Raw genomic sequence first — 17,870 nt, forward strand, 5'->3', positions numbered from 1 at the left:
ATGGGTGGGAACCAGGAAAGCAACATAAAGACCTTAGAAATAATTTTAATACTATAGAAATATCCAAAAATGTCTATGACATACTGAGGATTATTAAAATTCTTAAATTTCATAAATGGAGCTTCACCAACTAGTCTAAATAGTTTATGTTTGTACATCATGGAGACACAGCTAAGATCACATACATGGGCAGGATTTATGGTATATAAAATTAAAAATGACTTCCATCTCAAATGGTCTTGCTCCCTATATTTTGCAAAGTTATTGCACTATTGGGAACAATGCCTTAATAAAAGTTAGCTTTTATGACTAATGCTTTGTTTTAACTTTTTTATACAATCAGAAAAAATTTGTTCTTGGAACAAACAATTACTAACCCCAAAATCTTAACATTTTCTTTCAATAAGCAGGCAGTACTACACTTTTCAGAGTTAAGAAAATATATGGCTTGATTATTTCTACAATGGCATTAGTGAATTATGAAGTACCCTGATATTTTTGATAGACTTTAAGAGCAAGTCATTCTTCATATTTTTTTCAGAAAAAGTATAAAGAAAGTAGAGTTCCCATATAGCCCTGTACACAGTTTTCTCTCTTATTAACATTTTGTATTAGTGTGGTACATCTGTTTTAATTGAGGAACCAATATTATTATAGTTATAGTGTTAACTAAATTTCATATTTACATGATGGTTCATGCTTAGTGTTATTTAGTTCTATATTTTTTAATTAAAAGTTTATTGTGGTAACATAGTTCACATAAAGTTTTCCATTAAAACCACTTCAAGTATACAATTCAGGGGTGCTAATTTCAGTCTCAATGTTGTGCTATCAGTGTCACTATCCATTACCAAAATATTGCCATCACCCAAGACAAAAGTCTGCAGTCAAGGTGTTGGCAGGGCTGTACTCCCTCTGGAGGCTCTAGAAGAGAATCCACTCTTCTTGCTTCTAGCTTCAGGTATCAGTTAGCATTTCTTGACTTGTGGCCACATCATGTCAATCTCTGTCTCTGTGGTCACGTTGCCTCCTCCTCTGTATGACAAATCTTTTTCCACTTTTCTCTTTTGAGGACATGTCTTTGGATCTAGGAGTCACTCAGATTACTCAGGATGCTCTCATCTCAAAATATTTAAATAAATTACAATGGCAAACACACTTTTTTCCAAATAAGGTAAACTTCATAGGTCCCAGGAATAAGGACGTAGACTTACCTTTTTTTTTTTTGGAGGAGAGGGAGAGAGGTGGCACCAATTAACCCACTACCAAGAGAGACTAGGGAATGTAAACAGATCTGGGGAATACATGAATTCTAAGAAGTGGCCAAGCTTGGACCTCAAAAAGTGAGTCTAGATGTATTTAACTTCATCGGTGAGAGTTATGGCTAAAACAACCCTTTGTCTTGTTCTTTTGGCACATATTCCTTCAGGGCAGGGTAGCCTGAGAAAAATAACTATTGGCCTCATTCTTTATATTCCTATGTTGATGTGAGATTTGCCAGAGGGATAAAAATCCACATGACTAACAAGATATAGGAACAAGTAAAGCATCAACATATCTTTTGTGACTGGTTGCTTCAGCTGCCTAATATATCCTGCTAAGGAAACCAAAAGCACAAACTTGGAATCAGTCAGTCTTTAATATCTACACAGAATATGTACTTCCCCATTCCTGATGAATCATCTTGAAAAGGAGAGCAGAGAACAACGGTATGGATATGAGGATATATAAATCTATCTTATAAATCCATCATTTCCATTAAGAGGAAAAATCACAACCATATTCCTTAATCCATAATACTACATTATGATAATCACTGTATACACACTAGAAGATAAAAGAACCAGACTGAATCCTCGCCAGGTGAACTAATCTGTTCAGCAGACCAAAGGAACAATAAACTGCCCAGTACAGTAGGCTCAGGCCCTTCAGTGTTAACACTTCTCCCTCTGACCCTCAGAGATATGCATGTGGTAGGAAAGGGGACAGTGAAATGAGAGGAACTTCTCCCAAACATTAAAGTTTGTACAAAAGTTCAATGCAATGTTAACAGACATACCAGGTTTTAAAGTAATGAAAAAATATGTCCTAAATCTGTTTTGTGATTGTCTCTGAGGAGTTATCCAGAAGTAGTGAGCCACAGTATTTTCCCATGAAGAGGAAATGGAGTTCTTAGTTGCCAGGAATATCTGCTGGATTCTGAAGCCTCATTAGGAGCAGTCTCTGTCTTGAAGTTTTTTTTTACTCCAAAAATAATGACTCATTCGAGACATTTGAATTAGCCAAACTCATCTTTCTACAATCAAAGGTCTTTGCTGTACCTCTCAAAAAAAAAAAATGAAGAAACTATATTTTTATCTCTCTTCTCTGGAATCATTCCTAAAAGAAATGTTAAATAACTTTAATGATGACCAAATATTCCTTTTTGATAAAAAAATCACACTTTTTAAAATCCACTTATTATTGTAAAAATGACGATTACAAACAGAAGCCTTTCAGCTCGTTTTCTGGATACTGTTGGTTTGTTGTGTCACTGATGTGCTTGTCCTCCTCTTGCCACCCTGTGTCACTCAGCCAAGGACAGCCCTTTGCCACACTGTGTCCCTCCCTCAGTGGTCAACCAGGAGCCCGGTGGCTCAGCTGTGCCTCACTCGCAGAGGATTCACAGGTTTTCCCATCAGATGAGTAATACAATGCAACCAGCCTGCCCCCACAGAGCAAACTGAAGTTTTTATGGTAACAGAAAGAAAACAGGGACATCCATTCTATAGCCACAAGGAACTATCAACAACCTGAATGAGCCTGGAAGAGGACCTGGAGCTCCAAGTGAAAATCACACAACCTGGTGAACATCACAACCTGTAAAAGTCTGAGCAGAGTATGCTCGGCAGACAGTCCTGACTCCTGACCCACAGAAACTGTGAGCTAAAAATTTGCATTGTAAGCCATTCAGTTCAGGTGATAATTTGTTTACAGAACAATAAAAACCCATAACCAACACTTGACTATTCATGATACATTTCAGAGCCAACAAACATATTTCATTAGTACATGACCTGAACTGCAGAATAAATTCGAGTTATTGTGAATCAAATGATCATGGCACTTGGGAGACCTTTTTTATGGGTTTCAATTATACTGTGTATGCATTCAACACTCGCATGTATTAGTAAATTTCAGGTTAAGCAATGATACTAGCTCTCTACCTCATTTCAAACCAGGCTTCTATACAAACCCACTTCCTTAGCATGTCATAATTTATAGTAATTTTCAAATACTCTGATCAGCTTTCTACATAATCAACTGATAATGGCTCCAAAGATAAAAAAACAGAGAAGTAGGTTATATGACTCACTGAAGAACACATTCCTAATTGAATTCCAATCTGAGAAATCTAGGTTTATGTCAAAATCTGTGTATTTACACTAATTGTGTTTTGCTTCCTTCTGTAATCAACTATAAATACTTGTAAAAACACAGAGGCTTGTATACTCATGTCAGGGGTCAACTGCAGGCACAAACCAATTCTAAAGCTAAGTATTTCAGATACCCTGGTCAAGACAGCAGAGTGAGTAGCTTCAGGGCTCTGCAACCCACTCCCTACCCCCCAAAGAAGCTTTGAACAACTAGCAAAAACTAGCAGAGACATCTTTCGAAAAGCTCCAGGAAAGGAATACTGAACAGGGTAAATGCCCAATCAAGAAAAAAGCCATTTAAAAGTGGTAGGATCTTGTGGCACCCTGGCTGGCTCCTTTCCTACCCTCCATCCATTCAGCACAAAGCCAGCCTGCATTACCACTGTGAGCCCTGGTCCCGGTTCCAGAGGGAACACACTAACTTTCATGCACATACTGGGTGCATTGGTCATGTCTGACCCAATCTGTCTGGAAGGGGCCTGAGAAACTCACTGTCCCAGATTTGCCCTGTATGCACAAGGCAGTTCACAGAACTCTCCTGCAGAATGCAGTGGGAGGGAGACAGCCAAGTGGATGCCTGGGGCAAGGGGTTGGTAGCTGCAGAACATGTAATGCAAGGCCTGGCACCATGAGAAAATTGTTTCCTAGGGAAGAGGGGACATACATAAATGTGCAAATGAAGGAATTCCTAGGACCAAATATACATGCCCAAGATAAGACACATGCAGAAACGTTCAGGGAGGTCTCTAATTTTTGGTCTGAGTTATTCTCTAAATTCATTGTGTGGATAACTTTAACAGAACACTTAACACTGTGAAAGGTATCTTCTTTTTTCTCTTATTTTATTATTATTATTATTTTGTTGGCTCCTGACATTCAAGGAAAGCACCACCAAAACACTAGATGGATTCAAGCTTAAGAAACACATGCCTCAGAGTCTCATCCCAGTGATAATACATTATAGTTCAGTTCAATACAAAATTACAAAACATACAAAGAAACAGGAAGCAGTGGTTCAGGCAAAAGGGAAGACTGGAGTATTAGAAACCATCAAGCAGGAAGATCAGACCTGGGCATTCCAGATAAAGACTCTTTTAAATGGTTCTAAATATGCTCAAAGAGTGAAAGGAAAACATATGCAAAGAACTAAAGGAAAGCAGAAAACAATAGATGGATACAAAGAAAGTATCAATAGAGTGATGGAATGAGGATTCAGACAGATCTAGAGACTACAGTAATAGAAATTAAAAATTTCCTAGAGGGGTGCCACAGCAGAGTGGACTGGCAGAGGTAAGAATCAGTGAACCTGAAGATAAGACTATGAAAATCATTCAATCACAGGAGCAGAAAAAGGAATAAGTTAAGAAATGTGAATACTGCTTGAGAAACACGTTTGGATACCATCAAGTGACTACTATACATTGTGAGAGTCCCAGAAGGAGAAAAAAGGAAAACAGGGAACAAAGGTAATATTTTAAAAAATAATGACTGAAAACTTCCCAAATTTAAGAAAGACATGTGTATACTCATCCAAGATGCTTAACAGATGACAAATCCAATTAAACCAAATAGACCCATATTGTGCCATGTTATAGTCAAACTGTCAAAAGCCCAAAATAGAAAAAAATAAAATTCTGATAGCCCTAGAGAGAAGTACAAGGGAGCCTCAATATAAAAAGTGCTAAATTCTCATTGGAAACCATGGAGGCAAGAAGTCAGTGGGAAGACATATTTAAAGTACTGGAAGTAAAATTTGCCAATCAAGAATTTTATATCCAGCTCTTCTAGTTTTCTAGCTGCCAGAATGCAATATACCAGAGACAGAATGGCTTTTAAAAGGGGGAATTTATTAAGTTGCAAGTTTATAGTTCTAAGGCAGAGAAAATGTCCCAATTAAAGCAAGTCTATAAAAATGTTCAAATTAAGGCACTACAAGACGTTATCTTCACTCAAGAAAGGCCGATGGAGTTCAGGGTTCTTTTTCAACTGGAAACACACATGGCAAACATGGAAACATCTGCTAGTTTTCTCTCTAGACAATTTGTTTCATGACGCTCCCCCAGGGATGTCCTCCTTCTTCATCTCCAAAGGTCTCTGGCTATGTGGGCTCTGTGGTTTTCATGGCTCTCTCATTGTTCTTTTCTGGGTCTATCAGGATCTCAAGCCTTTTCCAAAATGCTTCCTCTTTTAAAGAATTCCAGCAAACTAATCAATACCCCCCTGGTATAGGTGGAGTCACAGCTCCTTGTAATCCAATATTAATATCAACAACTGGTGAGTCACATCTCTGTGGAGATACTCTAATCAAGTTTCCAACCCATAGTGCTGAATAGGAATTAAAGACATGGCTCCCAGAAGATTGGATCAGGATGAAAACATGGCTTCTCTAGGGCACATAGTCCTTTTAATCCATCATATCGGCCAAACTGTCTTTTAAAAATGATGGAACAACTAAGAAATTCCCAGGCACACAAAAATTGAGGGACTTTATCACCACTAAACCAGCAGATTGAAAGGAAAGGACACTAGATAACTGACTGAAGCAACATGAAGAGGCAAAGATTTCCAGTGAAGATAATGACATGGGTAAGTATTTTAAATACTAGTTATATTGTATTTTTTATTTGTAACTCCATTTTTTAAAATTCCTGTAGAATCTAAAAGGCAAATGCATGAAATGCAATAATAAATCAATGGTTTGGGACTCATAACGCATAAATATGTAATTTGTGCCAAGAACTACTGAGGTAGTTTGGAACTGTATATATCCCCAGAAAAATCATGTTCATAAAACTAATCCATTTCTAAGGATGCAAACTCAGTGAAAAAAAGGATCTTTTGATGAGGATATTTCAGTTAAGCTATGACCCAACTCAATGAGGATGGGTCTTAATCCTCTTACTGGAGACTTTATAAATGGAATGAATAAAAGAGAGAGATGGAGAAAGCCAGGGAAGCAAGAAGCTTAACACAACAGAATCTGGAAGAGAAGGTAGAAGCCAGCAGATGCTGCCATGTACCTTGCCATGTGACTGAGCCAATGACAGCCAACAGCTAGTTTCTAGGAAGAAAGCAACATCTTGATGATGCCTTGATTTGGACATTCTCAGAGCCACAAACTGTAAGCTAATAAATTCCCATTGTTTAAAGCCAACCTATTTCATGGCATCTGCTTGAGCAGTCTAGAAAACTAAAACAACTATATAAAGGCAAGGGGTTGGAAGGGTATAGAAACATAATTTATGTGTACTATTTAAGTAAAATTGGTATTAAAGCAAATGAGATTGTTATGGGATTAAGATATTACATTTAAGCCCAATGGTAACCATAAAGAAAATCTTATCAGAGAATATGCAAATTCATAGAGACAGAAAGAAGTTTTATAAGTTTCACTGGTGCTTCTGACACTATTGAAATCTGAGAGGCACTGGTCTAGAAAATGCACCATAAAGTATTGAGATAAGGAAAGTACCATCAATATAATGGAAATACAAGAAATGAAGCATCAACTTTACCCAGCGGTGTGGAGGTAATCTTGAAGTTTAGTCTTAGTAAATGAGAATTTCACTAAGTAGAACTAGCCCATGTGCAAGAAAAGTAATAAACAAAGGCAAGACACTGACATGGAATGCTTAGGGAATTGTAAGTAGTTAGGTATGATTGGAGGGCATCTGTGCTGGTTTAAAAGGATGTATGCCCCCTAGAAAAGCCATGTTTTAATCAAAATCCCATTTAATAATGGTAGAATAATCTCTATTCAATACTGTATGTTTGAAACTGTAATCAGATTATCTCCATGGATGATGTGATTTAGTCAAGAGTGATTGTTAAACTGGATTAGGTGATGACATGTCTCCACCCATTTGGGTGGGTCTTGATTGGTATATTGGAGTCCTATAAAAGATGAAACATTTTGGAGAATGAGAGATTCAGAGAAAGCAGAGAATGCTTCAGTACCATGAAGCAGAGGGTCCATGAGCCAGTGACCTTTGGAGATGAAGAAGGAAAACACCTTCATGAAACCAGAAGCCAGGAGAGAAAGCTAGCAGATGACATCATGTTCACCATGTGCCCTTCCAGCTGAGAGAGAAACTGTGAGTGGGTTTCCAAGTGCCCTTCCACTTGAGAATGAAAATGTGAACTTCACTGGCCTTCTTGAACCAAGGTATCTTTTCCTGGATGCCTCTGATTGGACATTTCTATAGACTTGGTTTCATTGGGACATTTTCTCAGTCTTAGACCTGTAAACCAGCAACTTATTAAATTTCCCTTTTCTAGAATCCATCCCATCTCTGGTATATTGCATTCTGGGAGCTAGCAAACTAGAACAGCATCCATGGGAAATCCTGGGGGAAGAAATTGGAAAGGTAGGGGGAAAAAAAAAACTAGAACATGAATAACTATATGCCCTTCTACAAAGTTTTATTCTATCTTGTGGACCTGGAGAGTTACTGAAGTTTTTAATCAAGGAAGTGACATGATTAGACAAATTGCAAATAGTGATAGGGAATTCAGATTTTGAAGAGGGCTAGAATGGAAGCAGGTAAACAAGTTATCCCAAGAAATGATAAGGACCTGAACTGAAGTAATGTCATTAGGGGAGGAAGAACAGAGAGAATAAATCTTAAGGGAGTAGAAATGATGTGTCCAGGTGATTAAACAGATGTGGAAACCAAAAAAGGAGAATTATTTATGACTTAAGTTTCTAAAATGAGAGACTGACTAGATTATGCATCTACTGGAAATAGTTAATAATAGTGAACATTTATTGAACATCTCCCAATTGTTCTAAGAGCTTTGCTCATTCACAATCCTTATTAGGCACCAAGAAGACAAGTATTATGCTCATTTTAAAAGATCAGGAAATGGAGGCACAGAAAGGTTGAAGAATTTATCCAAGTTCTCATTCACAATTCTTATTAGGCACCAAGAAGACAAGTATTATGCTCATTTTAAAAGATCAGGAAATGGAGGCACAGAAAGGTTGAAGAATTTATTCAAGTTCACCAACTAGAAAGTGGCAAAGCCAGAATTTGAACCCAGGCAGTCTATTTACACAATTTGTGTTCTTAATCACTACTTTATACTCCTATAAACAGAGTTCTATGGAGAACCATAGGGGGATTTAGGAATTAGAGTAGGTTCTGTGGGAAAGACACTGTAACCAACTTGGGAGATGCTAAGTTTGAGATACTTTCTGAGAAGCCCAGTGAGCAGTTGAGAATGTGGATCTTGGAGTCAGGAGAAGGGTCTACCCTGGGCATACAGAATTTGGAAGTCATTAGTACATAGATAGCTTGACACTGTTGGTATAAAAGAAATGCCTGTAAAAGGATAAGAGAAGTAGACTAGGAATATCATTAATAATACCTTAGGGAGAGATAAACCCATAACATTTATAAAGTAGTTATATATTTAATGTATATTTACACCATCTATATCTATTTCATTATAAACAGAACTTCACTTTTTTTGAGAGAGAGGACTGCCTCTTCATCTATCAGAAGTCAATAAAAATTCTTTTTTAAAAAGAGAAATGAAACAATTCTTGAAAGGATTTTTGACATTTCTTTGTTGACCTTAAATTATATAAGATGAAACCCATGGGGCAAGGGCAGAGAGACTGTCAAATGAACACAAAGAAATGTGACTTATTCTTTTGGATTGTTTATGGGTGATGAGCCAAACAGTAAAACACATGTGGCTAAATCTACAGATCATATTATGTCAGTAAGATCTTTATCAAACCACTATTATAAGGAGTATTCCAAAAGATTCATTATATCACTATGAGACATTTCAGCCAAAATGTTAATGGAGTGCTGTGATTCCATATGAAACTGTGTAGGCTACACACACAACATTTTAGTGGCAAGGAAAGTTGCATATTACTTGCCTTTCTTCCAGCTTCCATAATAGCCTACCTGGTTCTGCAACAATGAAGTGCCACGCTGTTAATGCCATTTATCTGTCAAGTATGAACATTGCTTAACTTCAAGCTTTTCCCTGAAGTTTACAGAGAAATCTGACAGCATCATTTGGAACCATTTTCTGCCTCTGCTTAGCAAAGCATAACACTGGCAGGAACTAGAATTAAATACTAAGTCACATCTAAAGGAAGGCCAAATTGGAAAGCCGTATTAGAAAAATTAGTTTCATTCTTTGAAAAAAAGTCCATATGATCCAGACTTTCAGAATTTTATTTTATTATTAATATTTTATTTAAGAGTTAAAAAAATTATATAACAAAATTGGTTTGCTCTGCACATGGATTCATCCAAAGGATGTTTCTACTTACTATACTACTCTAACTCCCCGAACTTGGTATTTGTTTTTCAGGAGTTAAAGATCTAGTACAGTGAAGTGGAAACAGTCAGAAAGCCTGGGTTTGTGCCAGGACCTGGCACAGTTTATCCCCCAGGACAGGATCAATAACTGTTGTACAAACAAGCACTGAGTTGCCAAGGTAATAGATATACTTCAACCTTTTGGATTAGGCAGACAGCATTTATTAAGTGTGCTATAGTCACAATATAAGAATTGCTGGGTATTGATGTTTCATGGTTGGCATTAGTTTAACATTAAAAATCCATCCTTCATTTAAAAGCATCCCAAATGTTCAACTGGTTCAGTCTTACAGGAAAAATCCCTTCATGTTTCACCCAGATGAGAAAAAAACAACAACGTACTAAACTGTAAGACAATGTCATTAGATAGAAAATATTAGGCCTTATTCTACATGGTGAGCAACAGTGTATTGTCAATAGTGTATATATCAAATGCTTAAAAATCTTGAAATTTTTATGATCTGCTACTTGTAATAAAGGGATGTGCAATATCACTGGAAATTTCTACCTTTTTCTTCAAGACAATGAAATGTAGGCATTGTTCTCTTAAAAATAAAACAGAATTTGTACCTTTTTGTTCAGTTTGCTTTCATTATAGGAATTTTTAGGAATAACAGACAGGAAAAAAGCATATGACAGGATTTGTAACACTAATGAACTGTGTGTCTGGGGACAGGTTCATAACTTTTTTGGGGTCTAAGTTCTCTCTTTGTAAAAAGAGGAGATTTAATAAAATGCTAGTAGAGGATCATTGGTTTTCTCCTACTTTATACATGGCATGTTAATTATCTCATACTTTAGGAAAGCATTTCTCTTACAGCTCTATTTATATTAAGGAGTTTTAATTAAACTAACTGGTACTTCTTTGAAAGGAAGTTTGCTATGATTTATTATATATTATTATACAGTTTATTATTTCTGTATCTGATTTCATATATTCTATTTTCTCTGACTTTGTAGTTAGGTAGAAAAGGAAGCAGCTGCCCTGGTATGCAGGGATAGTGCTCCTGAATTTTGCATAATTTTCTTTGAAAACTACATTGAGCTTTTTTTTTTGGTGGGGAGAGTAGTCTTTATCTAGAGCAATAAAGTATGAAATGCTAGAATCTTCTGTCTCCTCTTTAAAAATTATCTGTATGTATGAAACATTCAGCTCATTTTATTTTCTATTTCTTGATCACTCTTCTTCCTTCTTCATTTTTAGGGCAGGTTGACAAGCAGTCCCTTAGCAAATTTTCACTTCACAGTATCTGCTACAGTAGTTTTAAACCACAGAGGGAAAAATTAAAGAACACATTTGGACAGAAACAAATCTCTGAAAATAAAATATTTCAAACAACATTAATTATCTAAATGCAATGATGTCACCAACTCTTTAATTTGTTTAGTGATAATTCTAGGATTTTCAGATAAAATATAGGATGCACAGTAAAATCTGGATTTCAGAAAAGCAATGAGTAATTTTTAGGATAATACTGCATCAATATTTGAGAAATATACTAAAATTTATTCTTATACTAAATTATATATATACTAAAATCATTTGTTCTTTATCTAAAATTCAAATTTACCAGGGTATCGTGTAATTTTATGTATGAAATATGGCAGCCTAACAATTCCCATTTGAAGAGGGAATAAGTCAGAGTAATGCTAATTGCTATAACATAAATTCTGAGTAGTCTAACTCAGGAGGAGTTTGTTCCTCACTTTCAACTGAGTTTTTCTGGTTGGCAGGTGGATTTTCTCTCTGTGCTGACTCAAGGAACCAAGCCTCTCTTTTGTGGTTCCGTCACCCCAGGAGCCTCAGAGGAAATCCCTGCATCCAGCTGAGAGAGAGAGGGAGAAGGATGGATAAATCACACTCATTTATCAACTGCCTTGGCCAAGAAAAGACATAGTTTCCACTCATATGCCACTGGTGAAACTATCACATGGACCAAACTAAATTCAATCAGGGCTGAGATATTTAGTGCCCTCTGGGAAGTAACATAAGGAAAGGTAAAGATGGCATTTTGGTGGACAAGTAATCAATTGCCCCTCATCAAGGCAGAAAATGAAATAAACACAATAATCATCCATTTCACTTGGTCCTTTGGAGATACAAACTCCTAAACACATCTGGGACCCTCTGTCTTTGCATCAGTGGTACACAGTTTGTGATGCTTAGTAACAAGGAGAGACAAAGTTGAAGGGGTTGATGGTTATGTATTTTTTCCTGTTGCTGAAAAATTGTGATTAGGAATCTATGCCAATTGTGAAAGATCTATCATGAGAACCAAGAAGACAATGGATGTGAATTGCTTTTAATAATTTAAGTACCAGCCATGTTACACCCAGAGACCACTCAGAGGCATTTCACTGTCTTCTGCAAAGGCCACCAGAAGCCGAATTCTCTCTTACCTTGTGATGTAATTGTCTTAACACTTAGCCCTGAAGGCTGTTCAAAATTCAATCACATAAAAATAGAGGTAGAGGGTGGTACAACGATGGCTCAGTGGCAGAATTCTCACCTGCCATGCCGGAGACCAGGGTTCAATTCCCAGTGCCTGCCCATATAAAAACAAAAAAGCAAAAGAGAGGGAGAATGATAATCCCTATAGAAATGTCCTTGCATTAGTTTATTGGAAAGACTTTCTTCTGGGAATGACTTTTGTTAATCTACCTCTTGGAACTAGGTATATATATTTCTGTACTTAGTCATTGAAATGGTGGAAGAGGAAGAAAAGGAAGGCCAAACAAAGGGCTCTTTGCTAATATTTCTACATCTAGAAAGCAGTTTTAGATTATTACCATAAGACTATATGCATTTTTTGTAAAATACTTGAGTTTTTTACAGATATGATTTTTTATTCCACAACATCTAAACTTTCTAAATATATTGAGGAGACAATATATGATAAAAAGTAGAGCTAGTGAATTAACAAATTTATAAATATCTTATTGTCAATAGAAGCATTTTTGAAATGGAATTGTTAAACCACCTTGAACAGAATACAATAGGACTTGTTCATTAGTTGGCTGCAGAGAGGCAGAAGGATGTTCAGAGAAAGGGATTTATGCAGATGTGTTCATATTTCCATTTTGATGTAATCACTGTATGTGCACATCTCTTGGCTGTACCATAGGAAGGAAAATGTTGTTAAATAGCTCAATGGAAACATACCTTGCTATTATTTTGATATAGATCTGACAATGAATTCTGTTAGATACACTATATTTTTGTACTTTTGCTTTATGTCCAATTTTAAATTGAACATTAAAGGAACACAGTACTTGTAATTCTGCCAATATCTATAAAGGGCTGTTGCCATTTTTGTCTTTTAGGAAATTTTTGTTCCCAAGAAAGGCAGGAATACATTTTTGCCCCTGATTAAGTTGGTGTCATGTATTCTTGATCATCACAATCCTTGTGGCTTTGGGACTCTGGTAAATATTCATGAGAAAGCTTGATACATTCTGTGCAATCTCAACCATATAAAAGTGTATGTTCAGTTGTGTGTATATACATAACAGTCCCAGAGGATTGTGTCAAACTGTAAACTGTTTGTGATTCCAGATGACTTTTGTGTTCATTTCTTGTGCTTTTTAGTTTCTTATACTACAGAATTAACTTAAAAGTTTTTTTAAAAACTAAATGTTATTTTAAAAACAAACAAAAAAATGTAATCAAAAGGATCATCTAGGACCCATGCCAAACCAACCTGTAAGCTTCTCTGTTTCTGAGAAGGACTCAGTTCCTTCCTTGCTTGCTCATGCCTGGCCTGAACTAAAACACTGAGATGACTCTGCATGTTCTGATTCTGTCTGGCTGCTTCCTGTGTCTTTGCCTACCTTGGATTTGGACCAGCTGACTCGGATCTTCCCAGCTGGTCCAGAATTTTATAGTCAACCTACTGTCAGATCTGCCTCACCTTCAGGATTTGTGATGACCAGAGTAAAATGTCCTTCCTCAGTAACTGGACACCAGTTACCTTTTCACTCACTATCTTGGGAATAGAGTCAAGAGTTTAGAAATAAAATCCAAGCATCTTTGACCAACTGATTTTTCACAAGGGGGGCCAGTACATGAAAAGATACTCAACATCACTATCCATTAGGGAAATGCTACTGAAAATCACAATGTGATACCACTTCACACTCACTTGGATAGCTTCACTTAAAAAAAAACAGAAAATAATAAGTGTTCATGAGTATCCAGAGAAATAGAACATGATATATTGCATCCTTAAGAAAAATCAAATGAGCTAATTTGACTTAGAAATTTTCTATGTTATTCCAATTGATCAAGTTGATTTTTTTTAAACAAATATTTGTTGAGCATGCCCAGCACTGTTCTAAATCCATGGCATGTGGCAATGAACAACATAAGTCCTTGTCTTCAATGTGCTTTCATTTAAAAAAAATACATAAAATGATATATGTTATACATAATACACATAAATATATATTATTTAAATACATGGAGTCCTCACTTGACATGGTACTTCAGGCCATAAAAAGGACTGTGTAAGCTGAAACTATGCAAAGCAATCTTATCAATGGGGAAAAGTAAACTGTTCACAAAATCTTTGTCAAAGTATTAAAAACATTCTTATTGTCAGTTAGAAGTGTATAGGGCAATGAAAAAGTAGTAAAACTAATATTTACTTAGTGCACTGTAGTTTAAAACATAAGAAATATTGAAAAGCATTTTATTTCTTCATAAACAACTTTATCAAGTGTAGTCTGGATTATACTTGAACCACCTTCTTGCCACATAACTTCTGATTCAGAGTGAGCATCTTCTTTGTGTTTTGGTGAATTGGAACACTTGTTTCTAAGTTTGGATCACCTCCAACATTTTTCCATTGAGTTTTCAAAGTCATGAAATACCTTCACAAGTTACTTTAACGTGAAGACTTTTGCTGATGTCGGTTCCTATGGGACATCTCTACACTTTTCATCGCAACCACTTTTCTCTTTTGTTTTGGTAAATTTCCTCCCAATAACTTATATCTAAGTAATAAATTATACAGTTACATGTCTTATATGGCTTATAAATTATATGTTCAATAACTTATATGGTTACATATCTAGAATCTTTCTAATGGTGGCAATGTCAACATTCCTATGGTCAGTTCTTTTCTCTAAAACTCCATTTACATTAGATTCACATCTTGCAAAGTTATATGCATAGTGAGATAAAACTGCATGCATATTACTCAAAGATACATTCTGCCATGGTGCTTGAATGTTTTCAACTTCATGATTTATGTTTATTTTTTCAAACATTCAACTAAAGAAATTGCAGGTTTCCAGTTGTAGCAACAACACTCTGTCTGAAAGTACATCTCAGATGATAGGCTTTAGAATTGAAATAATTCTATGGGTCACTGACTGGATTAATGAAGTTGCATTTGGTGGTAAAAAGCAAATTTTCTTATTTTAATTCAAGTGCCAGAGGAGAATCAGGGTGATCTTAAGCATTTTTCCAAAGTAGTGCTTTAAAAGGTGAATTATATGGGTGTATCTCTGAGGAACAAGCCCCACAGCCATACATTGTGGTGTCTGTGTGTGAAATGAACAACAGATGTGCCATGACAAATCACTAACAGATTTTGAAAGAAGCGATGTGACTGGTTACTGGTTAAGATGTACATCTGTTATTGACACAGTGATCAGTAGACTAAAGAGTTAGAAGCAAAGTTTGCACTTTGTACAATTCTCACAGTTAACAGGCTGTATGAAATTCAAGGTATGTTTTCGTATCAGAAACACACAAAGCAAAAAACGGTCATATATTTCTAAATCAACTGGTCAATTTCTATTAAAAAATCAGTCTGAGGTTTCACTTGGAATTAAATTGTATCTACAGATTAATTTGGAACACATATCTTAATATTGTCTTGACAGAAGATATTATATTTCCCCATTTATTTAGGACTTCTTTAATTTGTCTCAACGATGTTTTGTCGTAGTTCTAATGTACATGTCTTGCATTGTCTTTTGTTCAATTAATTACTGACACATTTGGATTCTCCAGAAAGCAGATCCTGAGATGGAATTATGAACATAAAATGTTTATTGGGTGAGTAACATCTGTGAAAAAAATAGAAGAAGCAGTTATTGGGTAGGGGAAGCCAGCAAACAATGGTAAAATCTCTGCAAGTCCAATGGAGTGTTCTGGAGAAAAACTGCACATTAAATGGGCTCCACATTGAAGAGAAATGGCTGGACCCTTATACTGCAACTGTGGTGGTTTGGAGCTATTTACACAAGAAAAAAGACCATGTTCCTTATTTTATTTTATTTTTTTTTGCAGAATAGTATAAATGCTTATTTTCATTATGATTTACTTTGCTGTCCTTTTTTGACAATATAGAAAATTGTATTCTTTGAATAGCTCTAGTCAATATAAATTTTATTTTCTATTTTCAGATGTAAAGAGAGTGCACCAGTTGTAAGCTGTTATGTACCCCAGAGAAGCCATGTCCTTTTTCCTGATCCAATCTTGTAGGGTCAGCCATGTTTCTTTTAATACTGAGTCAATATTGTGGGGTGGAAACTCTGGATTGTTTCCATGGAGATATGGCACACCCAGCTGTGGGTGGGAACTTTTGATTGGATTGCCTGCATCTTGTGTTGGCTTTTTTGGCTTTGAACTCTCTCCAAAATGTTTCCCTTCTTAAAGGAGCCCAATAAACTAATCAAGACCCAGCCTGAATGGGTGGAGTCACATCTCCATCTAATCAAAAGGTTACATAGACAATTGGGGGTGCCAAATCTCCACTGAGATAATCTAATCAGAAGTTCATGCCCAGAATTGAGTCAATCTCCATGGAAACAGTCCAGTCAAAAGTTCCCACCCACAACTGCATGAGTCACATCTCCATGGAAACAATCCAAAATTTCCACTCCATAATATTGAATCAGTATTTTTTAAAAAAGCATGGCTGCCCCCAAAGATTGGATCACTGTTCTATATTGTAAAAAAGGACAACAAAGTAAATCGTAAAGAAAATAAACATTTATACTATTCTGTCTACCTGCTGTGCCCAGGCAAGAAGGCAGTTATAGGTAGCTTCAGTTACTTCCTTAGTTACAAATATAAATGGCAATTTTCCTCCTCCACTTTTCAAAGCTGGCAATGGCCGAGTACACAAGTCCAAAATTTGAAAGTCTTTGCTGCTGTTTGTTGTACCCTTACTTCAGCGACATCTGCCAAGGGCATCAATGTCTTCTTTCTGGGCTTTCTTCAAAATTCTTAGAGCCAATACATTTGCATATTGAAGAACAAATTATTTTTGTCTCATAGCATTCACAGTAATTTTTAAGACATCCAGATCATTTGCAATTACATCGTTTGCTGTGATGTCGAACTGATTCCCCACCCCCATTCCTTTCCCTATTTTAGGCTTAAAAGCTTCTGGATTTCTATCAAGGCATGCCTTTATTGTTTTTTGCCATTCATTTTCATGTTCTGAATTGTTATAACAATTAGTACAATTGCAGTTGTTGCAATTGGCAAAGCAATCACAATATAGTTTTAAACATAGTGATCTTGTACAATTACAGGGCTTTCTGGGCTGGCTGGCAGACTGATGGGATTAGGCCATCGAATGGAAGACTTATCTGTCTGGATACCAGATGTTCCAGAACAGCAAGGGTTGCTTGCTACAGACACATATGAAGACTGCTCTAGCAGAGTAATGTACTGAGCTGGAAGCATTGCATAACCTATATTCCCTGTTCCCGGAGCTGGTGCCAAGGACAGTGCCTGGTGAAGGTTTGTGAGATTTGGCTGGAATTGTGGCAATGGTGTGGCAAGCACAATAAGCAGTTGCTGGAGCTGGCTAGTAGTAACAATTTGTGAAGTTGGATTGATTGATTGTTTGACAGTCTGTGCTGGGACAAGTAGAACTGACATCCACACTGGGGTTGTATTAACCACCACAGGCTCTGCTGCAATGACTGGTGGTGATACTTGAGTTGTCTGTCCTATAACTTGCTTTACTATTAGTTGGCTTTGCAAAGATCAGCTTTGTGATTACTGGACCAGAGGTTGGTGTTCAAGGCTTCTTAGCAATCTCAGCTGACACCATCTCAGTGATCCTTGTCCTGCTAGAAA

At 36.4% G+C, this 17,870-nt stretch overlaps 1 protein-coding gene and 1 pseudogene across 6 annotated transcripts in view; both read right to left on the bottom strand.

Moving 5' to 3' along the window:
• LOC143681186 (uncharacterized) overlaps positions 1-17,870 on the bottom strand; it is a 236,560-nt gene that overhangs the window by 110,087 nt on the left and 108,603 nt on the right. The window lies entirely within an intron of this gene.
• On the bottom strand, positions 12,712-17,774 carry LOC143679385 (protein lin-54 homolog pseudogene; annotated as a pseudogene).

The sequence above is a fragment of the Tamandua tetradactyla genome, chromosome 4 (assembly GCF_023851605.1).
Source record: "Tamandua tetradactyla isolate mTamTet1 chromosome 4, mTamTet1.pri, whole genome shotgun sequence".
In the NCBI taxonomy this organism is placed as follows: Eukaryota; Metazoa; Chordata; class Mammalia; order Pilosa; family Myrmecophagidae; genus Tamandua; species Tamandua tetradactyla.